Source organism: Leptonychotes weddellii, chromosome 14, assembly GCF_054177405.1.
Source record: "Leptonychotes weddellii isolate Sample4059 chromosome 14, ASM5417740v2, whole genome shotgun sequence".
Classification (NCBI taxonomy): Eukaryota; Metazoa; Chordata; class Mammalia; order Carnivora; family Phocidae; genus Leptonychotes; species Leptonychotes weddellii.
Genome location: NC_138382.1, coordinates 59,685,092 through 59,707,499, shown reverse-complemented (window position 1 = coordinate 59,707,499; position 22,408 = coordinate 59,685,092). Strand labels below are relative to the sequence as shown.

The window sequence follows — 22,408 nt, the reverse complement described above, 5'->3', positions numbered from 1 at the left end:
AGAGGGGAGGGGGGTGGGAGGATGGGTTGGCCTGGTGGTGGGTATTGAGGAGGGCACGTTCTGCATGGAGCACTGGGTGTTGTGCACGAACAATGAATCATGGAACACTTCATCTAGAACTAATGATGTAATGTATGGGGATTAACATAAGAATAAAAAAAAAATAAATTAAAAAAAAAAAGCTTTAAAAAAAAAAAAAAAAAGAAAGCTCCTCTACAATGTCCTCAGCCTCTATGTGGTAAGGGAGGTTCCCTCTTTTCCTAGGCACCTTCCTTACCACCACCCAAGGTCATGCTGATTGGACAGCTGGAATGTCTTAAGAATCACTGAGCCACAAACAGATTGGGGAAAATAGAGCCCAGATGATGACCTACATTGCCTGGCTTTAAGGAGAGAACAGAGGACACAGTAGAGTCCCCGAGTGCTAGGAGATTGCCCCTCTTGTTTGTGGGGACTTTGGTGGATGGAGCCTGCTCAGAGGCAGCCAATCTTCCTATCCATCCTGGCTATTCTCCTCATCACACATCTGCCTCAACCCTCATCAGCCTACTGATCCACACATGGCCCTGGAACTTCGAGGAAGTCTAGGGTCCAGCCTTCCATGTTTTCCAGAGAGAACTGAGACCTCAGACAGAAAAGAGTGGCCAGGATCTCCCCGAAAGTCGCTGCTGAGCTGGAATGAGAAAAGACAAGATTGCCTGATTTCCTAGACCAGGGTTCTTCCTGGGGCCCAAATTGGGTCAATCCCATTTTACAGACAAAAGATCAGCCCACTGTGAAAGCATTTTGCCTGATCACAATGAAAAGAATAGGGCTAGGATCTGGGTCCCACCTCTCTCTTCTTCACCCAAGTCTCTGCACAGAGTGTTTTGGGATGGAGACTCACTCAGATATTTCTCTTCTTGTAATTGCCTTTGGTTATCCTTGGGTTTTAAAAATCTCACTTGGTTCTTGAAGGAGTTCTCAGAAGGGTGGTCATTAAAACTTAGCGGAATTTCAGAACAATGATTTGCCTTTAAACACTTGGCTTTGGGAAACCCCACCCAAGGATAAGCTGATGGGGCCTGCTTCCTCTAGAGGGAAAGCCCTGCCAAGGGCTGGAGGAGCAAGGCAGGATGTGGCCTCAGCCCAGCCCAGCCCAGCCCAGCCCAGCCTGCTCCAGGTGGAAGCTCATCCTTGAGCCTGAGCCCCAGCTTTCTCTTTCATGGGACAGATGGAAGAGCCAGGCCCCGGGGCCTCCAGGAGCAATGGTGGCAAGGGCAATTTCCCCCCTCTTGGTTCCTCTCCCTGAGAAGAGCCCATTGGGAAAGAAAAGGTCCACCTCTTGGATGACAAGTTATTTTCCTCAAACTCACCCAGAGGTCCATGAACTCCTTTCCCCACCTGTACATTCCTGGAGAAGGGACACCTCTCTGGGTGCTTCCCAGGGATCGATGTTCAGGTTGCTCAAAGATGCACAAAGAAAAACCTCAGGATCTTGTCAAGTGTGCCCTCCATGGCTTCTTTTTTTTTTTTTTTTAATTTTTTATTCTTATGTTAATCCCCATACATTACATCATTAGTTTTAGATGTAGTGTTCCATGATTCATTGTTTGTGCATAACACCCAGTGCTCCATGCAGAATGTGCCCTCCTCAATACCCACCACCAGGCTAACCCATCCTCCCACCCCCCCTCCATGGCTTCTTGACCCCATTGCTGTCCCTCCAACATGGACACAATAAAACCAGTCATGACAGCTAAACTGTCCTGGAGATGTACTGTGGGTCAAAGGCTTTACCTTTATGTATAATATTGCATTCAATCTCAAAGAATACAGGTACATGAGGTAGGTACAATACTATCCCCACTTTACAGATGAGGCTCAAAAGACTTAAAACTGAACTATTAAGTGATGGAACCTATACTTAAACCAAGTGCTCTGACCTCAGAGGCTATTTTCTTAACCAGTACACCTTATTACCACCCAAAGTATTAGTATTTCTTTCATTTTCAGAGATAGGAGAACAGAAACCTTGAGGACATATTGAAAAAAATCAAGATTCACAGAAGGGAAATTGTCTTCCCTGAGGTTTCAGTTCAAGCGCACAATACATACATCAAATAAAGTTCTTATGGTGGGGCCCTGAGAAAAATATACAGCCAGGCACCAAACCCAATCCCGTGCAATTCAGCAAACATTTGCTAAGGGTTTACAGAGCCTCTCTGGGGCAGCTAGGATGGGCAGTTCTCCTTTCATGCAGGAAGAGCTACAGGCTCAGTCCTGTGGGATCCCACACAATCTAATTCTGCAGAGGGTGACCTGAGCCGCAGAACTTTTGGAAAATGGAAGAGGATTAAGACAGTGAAAGTACCTAGGGCCTCTGAGTGTCACCTTGGGTTTTGACAGCCCACAAAAAAACCCAAGGTGATTGAAGAGGCAATCATACATAGGAGAAGAGGTGAAGACTTAAGAGGTACCTGAAGCTGGAAAATAGTTTGCTGATTCCACCTGACTCTCTCCCTGCAAGCACAGGGTAAGAAGGAATAACAACAACAATAATAGAAGTTATCAGCTCTTGAGTGCTTATTATACGCTCTTCATTGTGGTATATTTAACATATATTATCTCACTTAACAGTCAAAAGCTCCAAGTGAAGGAGGCACTATTTTTATCCTCATTTTCCAAAATGCAAAAAGGAGTCTTGGAGAGGTAAATAATTTGCCCAAGAACCCAAAGAAGCAGACCTGGGATTTGGAGAAGGCTCTCCAAGTTCAGTGCTCATGCTCCAGTATGCTATTACTAATCACCTACGCTAACCAAGATGCCCTTGGTGAGAAGGGCAAGAAGGAACACCCCTCTTGAGACCAAGAAGGTATGCACACACATGTACGTGCCTGCCACATGCATATTCTCATATGCATACACACACATGCAGACCCACATATGCACTCATGTATAACCCGTGCACAAACCCATGTGTGCATGTACACACGTGCATGTCTGGGAATGAAGCTGTAACAGTTTTTCAGCCATCACTGTACACTGAGGAGTCTTGGACCTCTCTTTAAGGAGAAAAGAGCCTTTTTCTCTCACAGCATCTGAGAGTGTGTTGAGAAACTGGGTGTTTCATCTCCTGCTCTACTCTCAAAGGTGCATTTTAAGCATCCCTCATAATGTGAGGGGGATAGCAAACTCCAACTGCATGAAAATGAGAGCAAAAAAGCATCATGGTACGGTGCTTAAAATGAATTTTATGAGACTCTGAGGCCCAAACCAATTTTTAAAATGGTTTGTTTTGGCTGGCCTGAACCAGTACTCAGAAATTAAAGTCTTTTTAGGCAACCATGCTACTTGCAACCAACTCAAGGGACTGCTCACAAACAGGTTCCCTACTCAAAGGTTAGAGAACTAACAGCTTAAAATCTTGTTTACTCTCAAATTAATCTGCAGATGCTACCATTCAGAGGGGCTTCTCCTCAAGTTCAATAAGAGATTCTGTTATATTCTCTAGAACATCCTAATTATTACTTCTGCCATCCTGATTTTACTAGGCTGGAAAGATCATTTGATTTTTAGTCCCTAAATAATGTGATATAAAATTAAATAAAAACCCAAGCCACCATCTTGGATTTAGTTTCCATGCAGAGATGTATATTAATAATTAAAACAGCCAGTGATGGCTGGGGCATATTCAAGGTCTTTGGGCTCTTTGGAGGGTCAACCATCCAACTGGTGTGCTCTGACTTCTCTCTCTTGGCTGTGAAAAGAGTACCATTGGACTGACGGCACAGTGGAGCATGGCCCTTAGAGACATGAAGAACCTGGTCTCTGCTATGCCTTTCCCACCAGATCCTTCATCTCTAGCCCCACTGCATGTGCACAAGTTCAGGCCCTCCAAGGTCCCCACAACTCAGATCTGTCTTCCATATCATCACCATTGTTATTTTTCACTCCCCACCCCAACCTCATTCCTTGCATTTCGGCTGTTTGCCAGGCCCTGTGCTTGGGCTGGAGAGACCCAAATGGAAACACCTGATCTGGGTCTGGCCCAGGGAGCTGGCCATCTGGAAGGAGGAGGTTTTCTCTTTGGGCAATCTGATCACCAGCACCACTCCTTTCCTCACTGAATGGGGCCTTCCCTGGCCAGGCAGCCAGGATGTTACATTTCCGCCCTGAGTTCTGGGCGTCCTGCCAGCAGAGCTTCCTCTCCTCCCCTTGGGGGGCTGTGGTGGTATCAGATGACCTGTGAGAGTTCACCCAGCCATTCGAAAAACCCACTTAAATCAAGTAGAAGTGCATAGGAGAGAATGTTTATAAAAGAGTCCCCTGAAAAGTTCAGAAAGGTTCTTAGGGTGCTCATCAGCCCAGAAGTTAGGAATGGTGACCCTTCAGGCTTGTAGGCATGCTTTGTTTGATCTGCAAGGCATTGTTGTTGTTTTAATTTTTTTTTTAAGTTTTGTTTATTTAAGTCATCTCTACCCTCAATGTGTGGCTCGAACTCACAACCCCAAGATTAAGAGTCTCATGCTCTTTCCACTAAGTCAGGTACACCAACACTCTTGTTGTTTTAAATGACTTAGTTATCTGTATTCATTCATTCATTTTAAAGGTTTTATTTTTAAGTAATTTCTACACCCAGTGTGGGACTCCAGCTTACAACCCTGAGATCAAGAGTCATATGCTCTATTGACTGAGCCAGCCAGGTGCCACTACTTAGTTGTCAATATTTAAATACATGAGAATGTACATGAACATCCAAACATCTAGCTTTTCTTGAAAAAAGTTAGAAGACTGGCAAAACCAGGCCCAATATCTATGGCTCTACATGGAGGCAACTGCCAAGAGCTCCACCACATTCTCGTTTTATTTGTTGGTTGATGTCACTCACTAATCCTCAGGGTCTGGTCCCTGATGGCATCTGAGTTTACAATCCCAATATCATTTAATTCCCTCAGTGTCCCTCTGGAAGAGCCTCACAAATTCCTTTTTGAAGAGTTTTTTAAGCAGATTGAATTTATTTACTTATTTTTGAGAGAGAGAAAAAGAGAGAGAGAGAGCAGGTAAGGGGCAGAGGGAGAGGGAGAGAAGAGAATCTTAAGCAGGCATTATACCCAGCACGGAGCTGGACAGGGGCCTTGATCTCACAACCTTGAGATCATGACCTGAGCTGAAATCAAGAGTTAGAACCTCAACTGACTGAGCCACCCAGGTGCCCCAAAGGAGATTGATTTTAAACCATCAATTTAAAAAACAGACTTGGCCACAGCTGGTTAGGAGCTCACTGTGGGAACTGGCAGGAGAACCACAGGACCACGGCAAGTTACTTCTCCACTCAAAGTCATAGTTTTCCTTACCTGTAAAATCAGAACAGTAATGGGATTTGGTGTGGATTAAATGAGATAATACATGTAACTCGACAGCTCAGTGCCCAGAACATAGCAAGTACTTGATAAAAGTTAGTCATTATCTTTATTCTTTGATACCATAGTGGCTTGACTTTTAAATCAACGACTTCCAGGAATATGCAGCAACAGAAATTGCAGCTAAGAAAAGTGCTGCCAGAAGAGAGAACATATATCCAGATCTAAATAGAAGCTTCTAGAGTCTTCTGGGGGCTGGGATCATAGTTAGCCCGTCTATTGGATTGTTCAGCTAACTTAATTTTTTCCAGAAATAGTGGTGATGATTTGGTCCCTTCTTTGTCCCCAAATGATCATAGTTCTTACTTAGTCTTAATAGAAATTACTTTAGCCACATGGGAATGTCTGACTCCCAATTTTTAGCAGATTTGGGGGTCTGTAGTGGGAAGTCAACTTGCCTGGTGTTATGAGCTGATTATGTGCCTCCCCTCCATTATACTGAAGCTCTAACCCTTATACCCTCAGAATGTGATTGTATTTGGAGACAGGGTCTTTAAAGAGGTGATTAAGTTAAAATGAGGCCTTTACAGTGAGCCTTAATAGAGTTGGACTGGTGTCCTAACAAGAAGAGGGTATTTGGACACATAGGGGCACTGCATACTGAGGGAAGACCATGTAAGGACACATGGAAAAACTGGTCATCTGCAAGACAAGGAGAGCAGTCTCAGAAGAAAGCAAACCTGCTGACACCTTGATCTTGGACTTCTGGCCTCTAGAAGTAAATAGAAATAAATGTCCATTATTTAAGCAGCCCTAGCAAATGAATCCACCTGGGAACCACAGGGTCAAGGCATAAAACAGAAGAGCCTCTGACTTGCAGCTGATGGATGTGGGACAGCGGGCAATCCCAAGAAGCTGGTCGTGGCAGGGTTTGGGACCAGAACCTCCCCTCAGAGCCAGAGAGTGAGAAAGAGCAAGACCAATGATGTAGGACAAAGAAACAGGAGGTGGTCCGGATGGATTCCAGAGACAGAGCCACAGCCCTTGACTGGGATTTTAAATGCTCTTAGCAGGCTGCTTGTATGTGGGGGAGGTTGGTTTGTTTAAAGAGTTTTTGAGTCTGAACTGTCACAGGGCTAAATGTGTTGAAGGCAGAAGGATAAGTGATATCAATTAATTTTTATATTGTTTGATGACCCAGTGTTGTTTTCAATTCAAGAGTGCTTGTGTGATTGGAAACAAACAAGCCTGATGTTTCTCAAGTTTAAAAACCCATTTGGGAGTTTGGCTTGACCCACTACAGAAGTCTGGAAGCTAAAACACAGACACTGTTTGATTAGACTTTTGGGATGCATCCATAACTTCGCATCAGAGTATTTATATCCCGAAGCCTTCTTTTACCATCATGTGCAAATTTATCTACTTCTTTCCTGGACACAGATGCAAATTTTTAAAGCACCCACAACTCAAAATGACAAAAGATCACTCTGGTGATTTGATAGATGATGGGGACAAAATTATTAATGTGAGTTCCTCCCTTTCTCCCTCCCCTCAGCTTCTAAAGGAATCTGGTTTTAGCTGGCTCCATTTTTCTTCCTTCCTTGCCCTTAAAGGAGAGCTCAGTATTTCCCAGCCTGGTAGGTATTTACAATTCAGACTTTGGGAAATAAATAGAAAGAGACAAGCTGGAAAGGCAAGAGGAATATGCAAGAAAAAACCAAAAGCATATGCTCAGCTGCCTAGATTTTAGATAGGTAAGTAGATGGATAGATGAATGGATGGATGGATAGATAGATAGAAATAGAAATCTATTTATCTACCTATCCATTCATCTATCCACCTACCTACCTATATCCATCTACCTACATACCTATCTATCAAAAGACAACAGTGGTTTGAAGCAAGGAATCAAAGATTCATAATGGACAGTCATTGCTTTGTCCTATCCAACAGTGATTCCCATTTATTATGTTAATAGTACCTCTATTTCCTTTTGGGGATACTGTCCTCCATTCCTAGTCTCTGTGATTTAGATAGGGCTATCTCCATTCTTCACCTTCCCTCCTCAAAAGGTAAGCAGAATCCCAATGATGAGTTTAGGATGAGTATATGACAAATGCAAGGTGGCAAAGTTGAACCAATGAGAGTGAGCCCTGGGACTTGCCTTAGAATGCTGGAAAAGGAGAACTTTCTCAATGAGTTTGCTAAAATGCTAATATTTAAGCCTGGGGGTACTGGTAGACACCATATGGGAAAAGCTTTTCTGAGAACAAAGTGAGCCGAGAGGAAGACAAAGCTGGGAAATGGAATTCAAGGCAAAATAAAAACTCCCAGACTTCACAGTTTTGTGAGAAAATTGGATCTTTTTTTGAACACTACTTTGAATTGGAATTCTGTCATTCCGAAGAGTACTGACTAGAACAGAGGGACCCCAAGAGGAGCAGCTGCCGGGGACAGAAAAAGGAAGTTCTATTGAGGCTTGTCAAGAATTAAAAGTAAGGATGGGAATTCCTTTTGGTGATTTTTAGAAGCTGGACTGTGTTTCTGTGCCTATGACATTTCACCAAGACTGGACCAAGTGTGGCCCCAGAATTCTGTAGAGTCCGTCACAACAGGACTCATAAAATTAGCAAATGCCATTGTTGGAAGAGATCCTAGAAGACACCTGGTCCTGTTCTCTACTTAATACTTGCATCTCTTTAAGCATCTTGAAAAACAACTCACTTTGACTCTATTTGCACACTTCAGGGGATAAGGAAATCACTCCCATAGAGGTAGCTGGAATTGTGTTCCCCAAAAAGATATGTTGAAATCCTAACCCCTGACACCTCAGAATATGACCTTATATATGAAATAGGGCCTTTGCAGATATAACCAAGGTAGGATGAGGTTGTGAGTGTAGACCCTAATCCAGTATGGCTGGTGTCCTTACAAGAAGAGAAGGGGCCCTTACAAGGGGTGCCTGGGTGGCTCAGTTGGTTAAGCGTCTGCCTTCGGCTCAGGTCCTGATCCCAGGGTCCTGGGATCGAGCCCCTCATAGGGCTCCCTGCTCAACAGGGAGTCTGCTTCTCCTTCTCCCTCTCCCACTGCTTGTGCGCTCTCTCTCTGTCAAATAAATAAAATCTTAAAAAAAAGAAGAAGAAGAAGAAGAAGAAGAAGAGAAGGCCACATGAAGACAGAGGCAGAGATGAGAGGTATGTTGCCAGAAGCTGGGAGAGGCCAGGAAGGATCTGTCCCTAGAGACTTCAGAGAGACTGTAGCCCTGACAACACCTTGATTTGGGACTTCTGGCTTCCAAAACCATGAGAGAAAACATTTCAACCCAGGAAAAAAATGGTTGTTTTAAGCCACCCAGTTTGTGGTACTTCGTTATGGCAGCCCTGGGAAACTAATACACAGCCCATTCCATTTTTATCAAGTTCCATGTTGGAATGTACTCCTTGATACTGAGCTAAAACTTAACTCAGCACAACTACTGGTCCTAGCTCAGCCTTCTGGAGTCAAACACACTCTTATTTCTGCCTTGAGGAAACAGCCTTTGAGTATTCCAGGCTGCAATTATGTCCCAGTCAGAGGTCTCTTTGTTTATGCTCCTGGACCATTCATATCCTGGTGCCTCCCAAAGTCTGGTTATGACAACCATGGAGCCTTTCCCTATTTCTTCAGCAGCCACCACAACTCCATTATTCAAAACATCCTTAGTACCTTCTTCTTTGAGATGTGAGCTAACAAGGCTTTGGGATAAACTGCAACCCAGCATTCAGGGAGGCACTTGCTACCACTGAGAATCCTCCCAAGTGACACTTTTTCATCATCATCTTAAAGAAATATGGTGGTGGTTAAGACATGATGAGAAGCTGTTGAAGAAAGAAGCGAAACCCTGAGACATGGAGAGAAGGTTGCCAAAAGGCAACATTTAAAAAAATATCCTGGCTCCTTTCCCAACTGGGGATGCAGGAATGTTTCTCTCGAAGCTGGTCCCACCCCAAGCTGTGCTTCCAGCCCCTCCCCCCCCAGGCAGGAACAGAGGGAAAGGGGAACTATTCTCAGGGAATCCATATCCCTGGGCCTTAACTCAGAGGAAGTCCCCGTTAACCAAAGATAAAGTCCTACATTAGTGGAAAACAAATTACTCAGTGCTGAGGGGAAATTTGGAAAACAAAGAGAAAGCCTTTCAACATCGTCTTCTTATTTTTTCTCCAAGAATAAAAATATTACCACAGACTCACAGGATTCTGGGCACACGCTGATCTCACAACGGACAAAATGCAAGGTGTTCTGACAAATGTGCCAATTTCTGGCAATGTCACTGACTCCGACGTACACTCCCACATTCGAATGACTTGTAGCTTTGGTCTGATGCCTACTGGGGTAAAGAGAAGCTGCCTTTGTCCTATTTAGCCAGGGATCTTCACTTTTGCTTTAATGGAGCATTGAATTTGGAGGCCACTTCAAAGGTAGCTCTTGGAGCTCGGATTAAGAATCTGAAGGGCTGGTTCTAGATTCTACCCTGGGGCTCATCTTTAGACGGGGGTCAGTTTGAGGTCACTTATGGGAAGTGCTTTGACAACACCATATGGAAACACGTGCATGCACTGTGTACCCACTTGTGCCCACACGCTGAAGGGCAGGACTTCTCTTCTTCACAAGGGCTTCTATTAGCCAAACCATAAGGAAACAATGGGTTAAGCAGGGGTGAACACAAGGAGTTTGTTTTCCCCCTAAATTCTTTCCATGTGGGAATAAGAAGAATTGAGAGGGAAAAAATGCATTTGTCAGAGAGACAATTCCTAACTGACGTGGCAATTCAGCATTTAGATTAGGATGGGGTTCTCTGGAGACAGACCGAGTGATGATCTATGTCCCCATGTGGCCAATGGTGAAGGAGGCATCCACCCACAGCAACTCACGACTTAGATGGGACGAGAGAGGGTGGACCAGGTTTGAATGACAATGGTAGCAGCTTGCAGAGTTTCTCTGGGTGGACGTCCAGACAGCCAGCTAAGAGTGGGGCATGACAGAGCTCTGGATCTCTTCACTCTTGTTAACCCCAACAGAAGTAAGTTCCCCCACTAAGGGTCTCTTAACAGAATAACATATTTATTTTATTTTTTTTATCAAGATCTTATTTATTTATCTGTCAGAGAGAGAGAGAGAGAGAGAGCACAAGCAGGGGGAGCGGCAGGCAGAGGGAGAGGGAGAAGCAGGCTCCCCGCTAAGCAAGGAGCCTGATGTGGGGCTCAATCCCAGGACCCCGGGATCATGACCTGAGCTGAAGGCAGATGTTTAACTGACTGAGCCACCCAGGTGTCCTCAGAATAATATATTTAAAACAACCTATCTGGAGTGGTAAATATTAGAGAAAAAGCTTTTTGCTGTTGTCATTTTAGCTAGGGTCCTCCAGAAGAATGTGAGTATTCGAGGCAAATGGAACCAGGGGGCACAATAAGGGGGTGACAGCTTGAAAGAGGACTCGCCTGCCCGTTTGATCACAAGGGAGAGGACCTTCTGAGTAGCAGTGAGGCATCCAGAGAGGAGAGTGAGAAAGTGGCTGGAATATCCTCTAGGTTTGGAGAAGATTTATGACAAGCTACAGGTGGATGGACCCAGCTGCTTGCCTTTCCAGTTGCTGTGGGGCAGGATGACAAAATGGCAGACTTGATGCTAGGATAGGAGGGAGGGAGGGACTGTTAGGAGAGGGCCACTCACTGTTTGCCAAAGGGGCGTCCTTCTTGCTCCAGCTGCAATTTGCCTGCCCTTCAATCTCCAAGTACCTGGAATGCTTTGGCAGTGAATACCTCCCAATACACTCCTTTACCCTTTTGCTTGCTTGCTTTTTCCTATTTATAAATGTTGACATCTTATAAGGAAGACTTTACAATATAGGCTTACTTAGTAGGTATGATCTCTGATTGAAAATTGTATAGGGATAGTGAGTGGTGGTAAACGCCTTTGCACAACTACTCTATAAAGTTGGTTAGATAGGGGTTTTCAAATTTAGTGGATGTGAAACTCTAAAGAAACTGCAAACAGACTAACTCATCCTAAATGGACTGCATATACCTTGGTTGTCATTAAAGAAACACACATTAAAATAATACTTTCATTATATATAACGAACTTTCAAATTTATAATGATAAGCAAAAAAGATAGAGACAGCTTTGTCAGAGAACAAACACACTTAGACGTTGCAGGTTGGTACTGTAAAGTGATTTTGTCTCTTGAGAGAATAATCTAGAATACATGGAAGGGAAGTATAGCAGAAACTTATCCTTCCTCTGTAGAACAGAAACCATCCATTCCAGGTAAGCTGCTCTCCTTCATGTGGCCCTGTGTTTCACTAAATTAATCATAGGAATCCTATGCTCCTTGCCATGACTGGTGTAGGAAAAGCACTGACCAATGAAACACTGAATGAACGATGCAAGAGAAGCCAGACAGGCCCTTTGGGAAGTATTTCCCTTGCTCTTTAAAAGTGACGTGGATGAAGAAATATCCCTCTCCTCTTCCACTGAATGTTGCCAAATCTCTGGGGGCTGGTGATGCCTGGAATGTGGCAGCCATTTTGTGACCATGAGAACAGCGGCTCAGTGACACAGATGACCCCCTCAGGCTGGCGGAACAGAAACATGGAAGCAAGCTGTGCCCTTGAGGATGTCACCATGTAGTGAAATTAACTCCAGAGCAGCCCCACCACAGAAGTTATTATGGGCAATTATATCGCTTCTTTATTGTTTAAGCCAATTGAGAAATAATTTTCTCTTACTTGTAGCAAAAGCGCTCTAGGAAACTGTAAGTTGGTTTGTAGTCTTTGACACAATAATTCATTTTGGAGGAGATGTATCAAAGTCGTGGCCAAAAGATTAAAATTTTCTATCCCCAAACTGAAAAATTCAGAGACATGTGTACATGAAAATCACATTATGAAAAAGAAAAGCAGAATATAAAAGGGTAGGTATACAATCTTAACAATGTAAGTATTCACACAGCTTGTACCAAACATCATAGGAAAATTCAACTTCATAGTGATAGCTTATCATTGAAAGTGTGTTAGATTCTGTTTCTATAAATTATTACTCAAGTTGAAGTTTTTATTTTAAAGTTTATGAGACAAGAAACAACATCAGACCCCAAATATGAACTTTTGCACAAAATAAATGGCAGAGAAACAGCTGTTGAAAAGGAATGGCATGTGCTTTAGGAAATGCTTCTAGAACTAGTCATTCCGTGTCTGTGATTTGGAGCTTTCTTCTTTGATGTAATTACCCATTACAGTAACCCAAATGTATGAAACATCTTTTCAAAGAATGTCAAACACACAGACTTCAAAGAAGAGAAAGGGTAGGATTCTAGAGAAATGAAGAAAGAAGACCACAGGAAAACAGTGCAGGAAACTGTCAACCTCTCTTACACAATGAATTTCCGAAAATATGTCATAAGCACAGCCTGAGGCTTGGCTTAATTGGCACAAACACAAGGGAAATAGAAAATCTAAGTCAGAGGGGCTGTCAGACTGAAAAATTTGTCTGCATCTGCCTGAACATCAGAGAAAATGTGGAAACATCGGGGATGATCCGGACAGAAAGAAACCCTATCAAATTCACATCCGATGGAAAGGCTATAGGAATATTTTTGTAGTAGGCAATTACGGTGTTTTATTTTTGGAATTCCTTTTTCAAGCATCACCAATGAAAGTGAATTCTGTTATTCATATTGACAGCTAAATTAGGACAGCTCAAAAATCAAGGCCAAGAAAATTACTATAATATTGGGAGGTTTGCCTATGAGCTGCAGCAAAATAATTCAGTAAAATACATTTAGTTACATTTAGTCAAATTCACTTTCCGCCACTAAGCTTGCACACATCGTGCTGTCATTCAATTTCTCAGACATTGACTCAAATAACACCTTATATCAAAGCTTTGTTAAATATTGGCTTTTTTTTTTTTTTTTTTGGAACCACAGCTTAAGGTTAAATGTTTTCAGATCTGGATTTTGGTGGGGGTCAAATTTCTTCTGAATTTGATGAAGTATTCCCAGTTGAAGCCAGTTTAATGAGATGAAAGAGATGTCCGGTTACTGAAAGGTGTGCAGTGGAATAAAAAAAAAATCTCAGAGTTTTAGAAGACAATTAAGCATATTCCACATAGAGATTTTACCTTGTTTTAGATAGCAAACGTTTAGGGCAGGAATAGTCTACAGATGTGCCCTGCTTTCTAAAAAGTTAATATACTAAATATCTGCAGTTGTAAAGCATAAATTTGTAATTCTAAAAGGAGACATCTTGTATTGTCTTTAAAAGGTCGGTTCTCCATGGAAATAGCCATTTGATTTTTATAATCAATGATTTATAATAATTACACATAAAGGGAGACTTTTAGAAATATATTTGTTAAAGATCCATTGAAGAGACTAGAGATATATTTCAGTATACTAATTTATTTTAGCCTCTCCAATAGTGTCATTGAAAATAGAGGTTTAATGATTTCCAAGTCAATGGAGAAGTTAACTCCAAAAAATGGTCAAGACAAAAAGGGGAGATGAGGTCATATGCACCTTGGTGAATTTTTATTACCTCATCAGAGTTCTTTCTTTTTTTTTTTTTTAGGATTATTTCTTAAGTGATATTTCACCTCTTGATGTTGAAAAAAGATAACTACTTATGGTGATTTATGCAATAAATTCATATCTCATTACTTGTTTTCTGTGTAAATGATCTTTTCGATGCCACCAGGCACTCTGACTCACAGGGTTTTAAACCAGAATATCCTATGGCGGACACTCATGTCCAGAAAGCCCAACCTCACACCGAATGCTGTGTCTCCCATCAGTCAGGGTGTCTCCAGGTCTCAGGGGCTCTGACTGCCACACCATGGGCTTCTGCTTGGTCCCTACACTGTAGACAGCTGAGCCCCACCGGAAGATCAGTAAAATGGGCAGAATATGCAAGTTGGAATAAAGGACATGAACACATTGGAATATTATGCAGCTCTGTGTGTGTGTGTATAAATATGTTCATATGTACTAACATGGAAAACTCTCCAGAATATGTCATTAAATAAAAGGAAAAACAAGCTGCAAAATCCTGTAGGTAGTATTACACCTTTTGTATTAAAAAGGGAGGAGAATAAGAACTTATTTTTGAATTTGGTTATATTTGCATACAGGAGTGATTTACCTTTTTTGGGGGGGTGGCAGAGGGGGTAATAGTGGGCATGCGTTCCAAATAAGCTATCTCATTATGTACCTTTGTATCACATTTTCACTTTGAATCCTGTGCATCTATCACCTAGTGAAAAAGCAATTCATTTAAATAGAAATAAACTCAGCAATGCTCTTCTGTCGTGTTAACCCATGAAAATATTTTAAGCCTGATGTTCCTAGTCTGTAAGCTACTTTACATGTTTTACATACGGGTCACTTTGAGGGCCACAGAATTCAGGCTCACGAATCTGTTCCCAGAGTCAAAATGTCCATTTCCTACTCACGCTGGCCTCAGCCATTCTAGCAGCCACCTGTTTACGTGTCTATTACAATGTGGGCCTCCTCCGAATGGACTTTTGTACTAGGCAATCAATTAAGCCAAAAGGACTTCACCGATGCACAGCGGTACAGTTGTGAATATCTGCCACTAAGCTTAAAAAAAATCTTCTAAGTCATGTTTGACATTTTTTTTTAAGATTTCATTTATTTATTTGAGAGAGAGAGAGAGAGCGCACACGCACGAGAACGGGGGAGGGGCAGGGGGAGAGGGAGAAGCAGACTCTCCGCTGAGCAGGGAGCCCAACACACAGGGCTCGATCCCAGCACCCCGAGATCACGACCTGAGCCACAGGCAGGCGCCTAACCGACTGAGCCACCCAGGCGCCCTCATCTGAATCTTTTACGATTTATTTATATTTTCCTAATTTCTGTTTCTGCAAGCCACCTTTAATGGCTTGTGAGCTACCGGGGTAAGGACACGGGAACAGGTAGAAGGAGCAGAGAGGGAGGGAGGGAGGAAAAGAAGAGAGAGGGAATGTGAAGGGAGAGACAGAGAGAGGGGAGAGACCGCGTGGAAAAAAAAAAAAAGGGAAGGGGGGTGTGTAAGAGAGGAGAGAGGGAAATATATTAACCCAAAGCAGCACATTAACCAGGTGTTGCAAACCATGAGCACATTTGATCAAGAGAATAAATGTAGGTTTTCAGGCAAGCCCACAAAAGCCTGTTGAGCTGGTCAAAAGGACCATTTTTTCACCCATTCCTGAGTGTGGAGAGCGATGGAGGGAAAATGTTTTAAGTAGGTGAGGCCACTTCCGGTGTCCAGCTTCCATACCTTGCCACCCCCCTTCCAGGACTAATGGGCTCTGGGTTTCATGTAGCTTGGAGACCCTTAGCGGGCCAACAGCCAGCTGGCTCTTCCTTGTTAAGAACCAAGCCAAACCAAACATTTCCCTCTCTGATCACCATCCTTGTCTCAGTTAGACATTAGGGAGAAGTTTGCTCAATTATATGTACGCACTAATGACTTACTAACCTGCTCAGAGGCATTTTCCTGCTTGGAACGTCCTTATGACAGCTGTGGCCGGTGGGGGCCATGGACACGGCTCAGACTCGTACAGCATCTCACAGAAATGGCCAGACCACTGCCCACGCTCAGGTTTTCTGGCTCCCCTTCCAGACTTTCATGGCCTTGAATCTTAGCTGGTTTTTCAAAGCCACTTAGAATTTAAAGCAGCAAAAGTGCCTGGAACCCAGGCAGCAGACAAGTACTTACTGAATGTTTACTGGTGTGGGCAGAATGGCCGGGGAGGATGCAGATGGATGTTATTAGACACAGCTGAACCTGCCTCTAAGCTGCTGGGATGAGCCCGAAGCCTGGAGAGAGCAGAGAAGCAGCAAGAAAGCAGCTCTGGATGGCAGGAGCTGGTCTAGGCAGATGGGACCAGGGGCAGAGGCCCTGGGCAAGCTGCTTACCTCTCCTGAGTCTCAGTGTCCTAAAGGAACATGCAGAACCCTTTTCAAATTGTATAAATCCTCCCGCTTGATCCCCAAATAACCTCGAGAAAGAATTCTCCTCACATAAGAATTCGAGCAATTTAGTAAGTAATTGAGGTCAGCTTAGTCCAGGGGCAGGCAAGGTTGATGACACCCCATTCTAGAACAGAGGAAGGGGAGAGTGACCGTGACTCGATGACTTTGTCCAAGGACACCAGGAAGAAGTGGACTCATGGCCCAAAGCCTGGTTCTTTCTTCCATACCCGGGGAACACCCTTTGTTTGCAGAGCTCGGGGACCCCAGAACCGAGAAGTCATGGTGGACAGGCCCATACAGGTATGGGGCACAGGTAAGGGTCAGAGAGCACAGAGCAGGCCTCCACTCCAGACACTCCGGGGTCAAGATCAGGTGTGACAGGGAACTGAGCATGTGTGGTGTGGCCTTTCCACACTTTTAGGAGCATCCCAAGGATACTTATTTCTCTCTTCTGGTCTTCAAAAACTGGCTTGCTCTTGGGGGGAGGCCTGTGGTTGTCCAGACCTGTCTGAGACTGGGTTTAATTCAGGTGAGGGATGTATTCAGCCCACAGATCTAAACCACATTTTCTAATCACCTTTACAAAACAAACAAACAAACAAACACCCAAAACCTCACTGCATCTTGTTTTTCTTTTTCTTTTTTTTCAGATTTTATTTATTTGACAGAGAGACACAGCGAGAGAGGGAACACAAGCAGGGGGAGTGGGAGGGGGAGAAGCAGGCTTCCCGCCAAGCAGGGAGCCTGACGCGGGGCTCTATCCCAGGACCCTGGGATCATGACCTGAGCAGAAGGCAGATGCTTAACGACTGAGCCACCCAGGCACCCCTGCATCTTGTTTTTCAATGTAGTCTTAATTTAAAGGGGACTTAAAGGGTGTTCTTAATTACCATTCCCCAAACCCAACAGTATGATGGGAGAATGGCAGGATGGAGATTGCTCCTACTCCACTTCAATTTACATGAAGAGTTGAGCTCATCCCCTCATTAGCTCCATTCATGGGGACAGTGCACTTACTGGACACCTGTTGTGGCCAAGCATGAGGAACAAGGATAATAAAGACAGGGGCCACAAAGCTCTTGGAAAAACAGGCACAGCAAAAGGTAATGCCCATGGGGAGAGGACAGAGATGATGGCAGACAACTTTAAGCCTGGTTTACTGCATTTCTGCAAAGGTTGGCACGGTGTGTTGGGGGGAGGGTACTGGCATTCATTCCCATTGCCAATGGAATGGGACACATGGGTGACAGGGACACCATATTGCTGCACAGAGTTCCTGAAGCCATCCGTCCCTCAAATTCTTCCTCTGTCCTCCTGGCCAGACTTAAAATGGAAGGTCTTTTCCAGCTATGTGGAAAAGACAAAAATAACCAAGGAGCCCGATGACACCTACCTGCTGTCCTCTATGCCACCAGGCACCAGCTCACCAGTCAGAGAAATGGAGACAAGTGTGTCAAATGGCTCAAGAGGATTTGCCATGATTGCTCCATTTCTTTAAAAAAGTCTGAAAGGCACAGCTTGGGGTAGCAAGGAGTCCCAGGGAGAATGTCAAGGAAATCAAAAGACATGACATAAAGGGATGGAAAAAGAGTCTCTGCTCAGGGATCCAGAGTAGGCAAACAGAAGGCACAGGGCAGACTAACATTCCTCTCTGAGATTACTCTGCAAGGGCTGCAAGAGCCTGAGTTGGTACAGGAAGAAAGTCCTTAACGTGGCCATGTGAGTAGGGTGGGGACAGCCACCAGCCACGATGTACATGTTTTTTCTCAGGGAGCTTTATGAACAGCTTTTCAAGTGACTGGCTGACCGGGGGCAAGGCTGAATGCCACCTGCAGGCATTCCACTTGACCAAGTCCGTTGAGTGCAGGCATGTTCCATAACACGGAGTGAGTGCTCACGAGTTGGCTGTGGGTGCGCCTGGTCAGAAGAACCTAGGTTTTCTCAAAGACGTTGTGATCCTCCTGCCCTGCCTCCCACAGTGACGCGCAGAAATTCCTACCTAGCTTCACCGACATCTATGGCATGTCTGAGCCTGGTTTCTAGATTGTGAGCTCCGGGAAGACCGGGCTTTTCCGGGCTTACCTCTCTCCCTCTACTGCAGCTGCCAACTCGGTGACTGAGACTAAGAAGACATGCATCCTTCCATTCACTCACCTATTCACCTGTGGGGTTTATCTTCCTGCCCAGCATCTCCTCCAGTGTTCTGGAAAATGCCCCTTCATTCAATCCAACATTACGGTTGGAGGGAGATCTCACATTCTTTAAAAACCTATCCCACCTCATCCCAGATAGGGCATAGGTAGACAACTAAAATGCCCAAGGGCTCTGGTCCAGGGATGGACAACTATCCAGGCTGGGCTACTCAGAGCTCTTTCCAGAATCCTGGAACCCCATCTCCTTGCTCCTATTGCAAGGTGGGGCTGAAACAGGAGGGCTTGATAGTTGATGGAAGCCGTGTCTCCAGCTTTGTGGACAGAGCCTGCCTGAAAGGCTGAGGCTGACACTCAGGAAGAGGCAGAGGCTGTGGGTGAAGGGCCGAGGCCAGTGGCATTTGGAGCCCTGGTCCGTCACGCCTGCAGCCCAGCTGCCACCCTGCCCTTCCTGTGACCACGCTCTGTGAGTCAGTAAGTGCCCGATTTTCCCAGTCCAGTTCAAATTGGGTTATGCACTTGTAACACCAAGACTTCTGACTAATACATGGAATGAATTACTAATTGGTATAATTAAAGCCCCTTGGAGCCTGGAGAACCACCAGGAAACACGTGATCATCATGCTCTTCCTCTCTCACAGTCATGGTGCTTGAAGTCTATGTCCATCCAAAAAGCACATCAGGTTTGGAAACGAGGTGGTGGGACATGGGGCTGCCTAATCCCTAAAGCCCACATGAGCAGAAATATGAAGAGCCTGGACAATCAAGAAGCTCAGTACAAGTATCAGAGAAAAGGAAAAGTTGAAAACTCAGCAGTGGGTTGATTCTGATCTATGTACCAAGAAGAAAGCATTTTCTTTTAGTTACCTCCTGTGCTCATGTTTCCCGCTGCAGCTGAGGAGGGCACTGCTGTTGTTGGATTCTGTAGAGTCAGTATAGGTTCTCAATGTCTGGTTCTTGGACCAGCAGCCTCAGCATCACCCAGGAATTTGTTAGACATGCAAATTCTCAGTTCTGCCCCAGACCTCCTGAATCAGAATCTCTAGGGGTGAGACCCAGCTATCCATTTTAATAAATCCTCCAGGGGATTCTGATGCACAAGGACGTTTGAGAACCTCTGGTGCAGGGTTTGGCTCAGTTTGTGGCTCTGGTGCCAGGTTCTTGGGTTTTGCTGGGACCACAATATGAACAATGCCCCCTGGGTTTGCATTCTGTGTCAGCTCGTTACCATCTGTGCAACCATGAGCAAGTTACTTAACCTCTTCAAGCCTCAGACTCTTCCTCTGTAAAACAGAATTAAGACTAGTAGCCATTCATTGTTAATTTGAAGATTTAATGAGATAATGCACCTAAAGTATTTAGTTGCATACCCAGCATACAGGGTAAGCACTGAATAAATGCTGGTTATATGTATGATTTTGTTGCTGCTCTGATTCCATGGTAGGGCCTGGGCCCAGAGAAGCCAGACAGGACCTCTCCCGAGGGACTTGCTCTTCTAAAACCCTCACTTACTGCAGCCTGTACTTGTTCTTTCTGTCTTTCAAACTCCTACTTAACCATCAACCCCTTTCCTCCTCTATGATGGCTTCCCAGAGCTAAGTCATCCTTCTTCCTGCTAAGCATCCTCCATTCAAAGCCATTGGACTGCCTGGATATAAACCCTGGCCCTGCCTCTTCCTGGCTGTTTGATCTTGGGAAGCTTCTTCACCTTTCAATGCCTGATCTGTAAAATGGGATGAATAATTGTATTTATCTATGGGATTGTTGGGGGGATTCAATGAGGCACTATGTGCGAAGGCTTACAACAGTGGCTGGCATACGGTAAGTTCTCAATAACTGTTGGCTCTGTCTTCTGGAGCTTCCCACTCTGCAGGTATAGTACCCATGAGGGAATGAGGGAATGGATATGGGGCAGGGCTAGGTCTGCGGTGAGGTGAGCAAGGGCTTGCCTCGGGTATAAACCTTAAGGGGCACAATGAACTTAGTTCCAATACAGCTTGGAATCATTCCAATTAAAAAGAAGTTTCAATAAAACTTTATTTACAAACACAGGCAGATGGCCCATGGCCAGAGTTTGCTAGTTTGATTTTTTTAAATATTGCATTAAAATATTATTTGTCTTGATTACTGAGGCATGGGGCATGGGACATGATGGCGTAATCTGCTCTTTCCCCTCTGGCTGAACCTCCAAACACAGGGCCCATGGCTCCCCAGCAACGGGAAGCTCTTTCTTGATCCCCCAGGGGTCTCAGACTCAGCAAGGAGGTTCCTGCCCATAGCCTGGGCTGAGTATGTCAGCTCAGAAGAGGCTCCTTTCTAAACTCCAAGACTGAATTTTTAAAGGGAGTATAAACTCAAAGCATATTAATGTCTACCTGCAGTTTTCAGATAAAATCAAAGAAGAGTGTTTATACATATTCATATATATATACATACATATGTATAATTACATTTAGCTTTGTGATATTTTTTTTCTTTTTCTTTTTTAAAGATTTTATTTATTTGAGAGAGAGTAAGAGAGAGTGAGAGAGAGCATGAGCTGGGGGAGAGGCAGAGGGAGAGGGAGAAGCAGACTTCCTGCTGAGCAGGGAGCCCGATGCGGGGCTCGATCCCAGGACCCTGGGATCATGACCTGAGCCGAAGGCAGACGCTTTAACCGACTGAGCCACCCAGGCGCCCCTTTTGTGATATTTTCTGAAATTTTCAAGGATGTGTGTGTCTGTAACCAAACTGAAAATAGAGTCCCCTCTTTCAAAAACATTTCCTCGGAGATGTGATGCGCGGCCAGAAGGCTCTGCTGCGGAACATATGTGCTCCCATTTCGGATGCCTTCCTCATCCCAAGAGGGACGGTCCGTGGCTGTGCTGGCTTTTTGCCGGGGTTTTGCCTCGTTAAGAGGCGGCCTGTTTTGCAGCACACACGCCATCTTTGTTTGAGGGGCAATTGCTCACTACGTAATGGGTTGTGCTTGCAGAGACAAGCCAAATGCTGGCCCTCATGCTCTAACACACAGGCCGCTGGGATAAGAAAAGGGGTTTTCTTCCTCTTATAGTACACTTTGCAAACCGTGGAAGGGGATTTCTTTCCTTCTTCTTTTTAATTACCGTGCCTTTAAAATGGAAACCATTCGGGGAAGTGAGAGTGGTGTGCTCTGGCAAGCTAGGGACATGTGTAAGCGTCACCGCGCTGATTCAAATCAGATCAAAGGCAGGTTTCCCTTTCGCTTTCAGGCTGACGCTGAAGTCTCTGTACTTTGTCCTCTGTGGCATGCGAGGCTCTGAGTGGGTCCACTGTGGCGGGACGAAGCCCCAGGAGAGGCTGATGAGGGTTTTGGATCAGACAAGGCTCATTAGCCACCAGCTGGGCATGCGCCCATCTGCACTGAGTTCCTGTGAGTGCCTGTTAGAGTTCCGAACCCCAAACTGTTCTTGGCACTCACCCTGCCAGACAGACAGGAGCCATGTGCCTTGTCCTTCAGCTTTCAACTACTGAGCTGTCATCAGAGAGGGGCTCCCACCATGCCTCTTGCTGTGCCCTGATCTCCCTGGGGAAGCACCGCTCATGCGATACGAGCTTCTTGTTTGCTTTCCTCCTCCACTGGACCCTAGACTCCACGAGGGTAGGGGCAGCGCCTGCCCTGCACGTCGCCATGTTTCCAGTGCCCAGCCCAGTGCCAGGCACACAGTAGGTACTTAGTAAGTGTATACTGAATGACAACACCTATATGAAAATGAGTCTTCAAGAAGCTGCTGCCGGGGCCAAGGCTGGCCACATACCCCTGGGACCAGCATCAAGTCAGGCAGCCCCATCCATTCCTGGCTACATCCTAGGCAGGTTAGTGAGCCATACCAAGCCTGAATCCTCCACTCCATTAAACAGGGATAATAATACCTACCTCATAG

General features: G+C 44.8%; 1 protein-coding gene and 1 long non-coding RNA gene across 7 annotated transcripts in view; one reads left to right on the top strand and one right to left on the bottom strand.

Moving 5' to 3' along the window:
- Positions 1-22,408, bottom strand: part of PALM2AKAP2 (PALM2 and AKAP2 fusion) — a 441,240-nt gene that overhangs the window by 142,794 nt on the left and 276,038 nt on the right. The window lies entirely within an intron of this gene.
- LOC145717096 (uncharacterized) lies at positions 209-4,749 on the top strand. The gene is made up of 2 exons (XR_014140115.1): positions 209-3,678; positions 3,882-4,749. It is a non-coding gene; the product is annotated as an uncharacterized LOC145717096 (long non-coding RNA).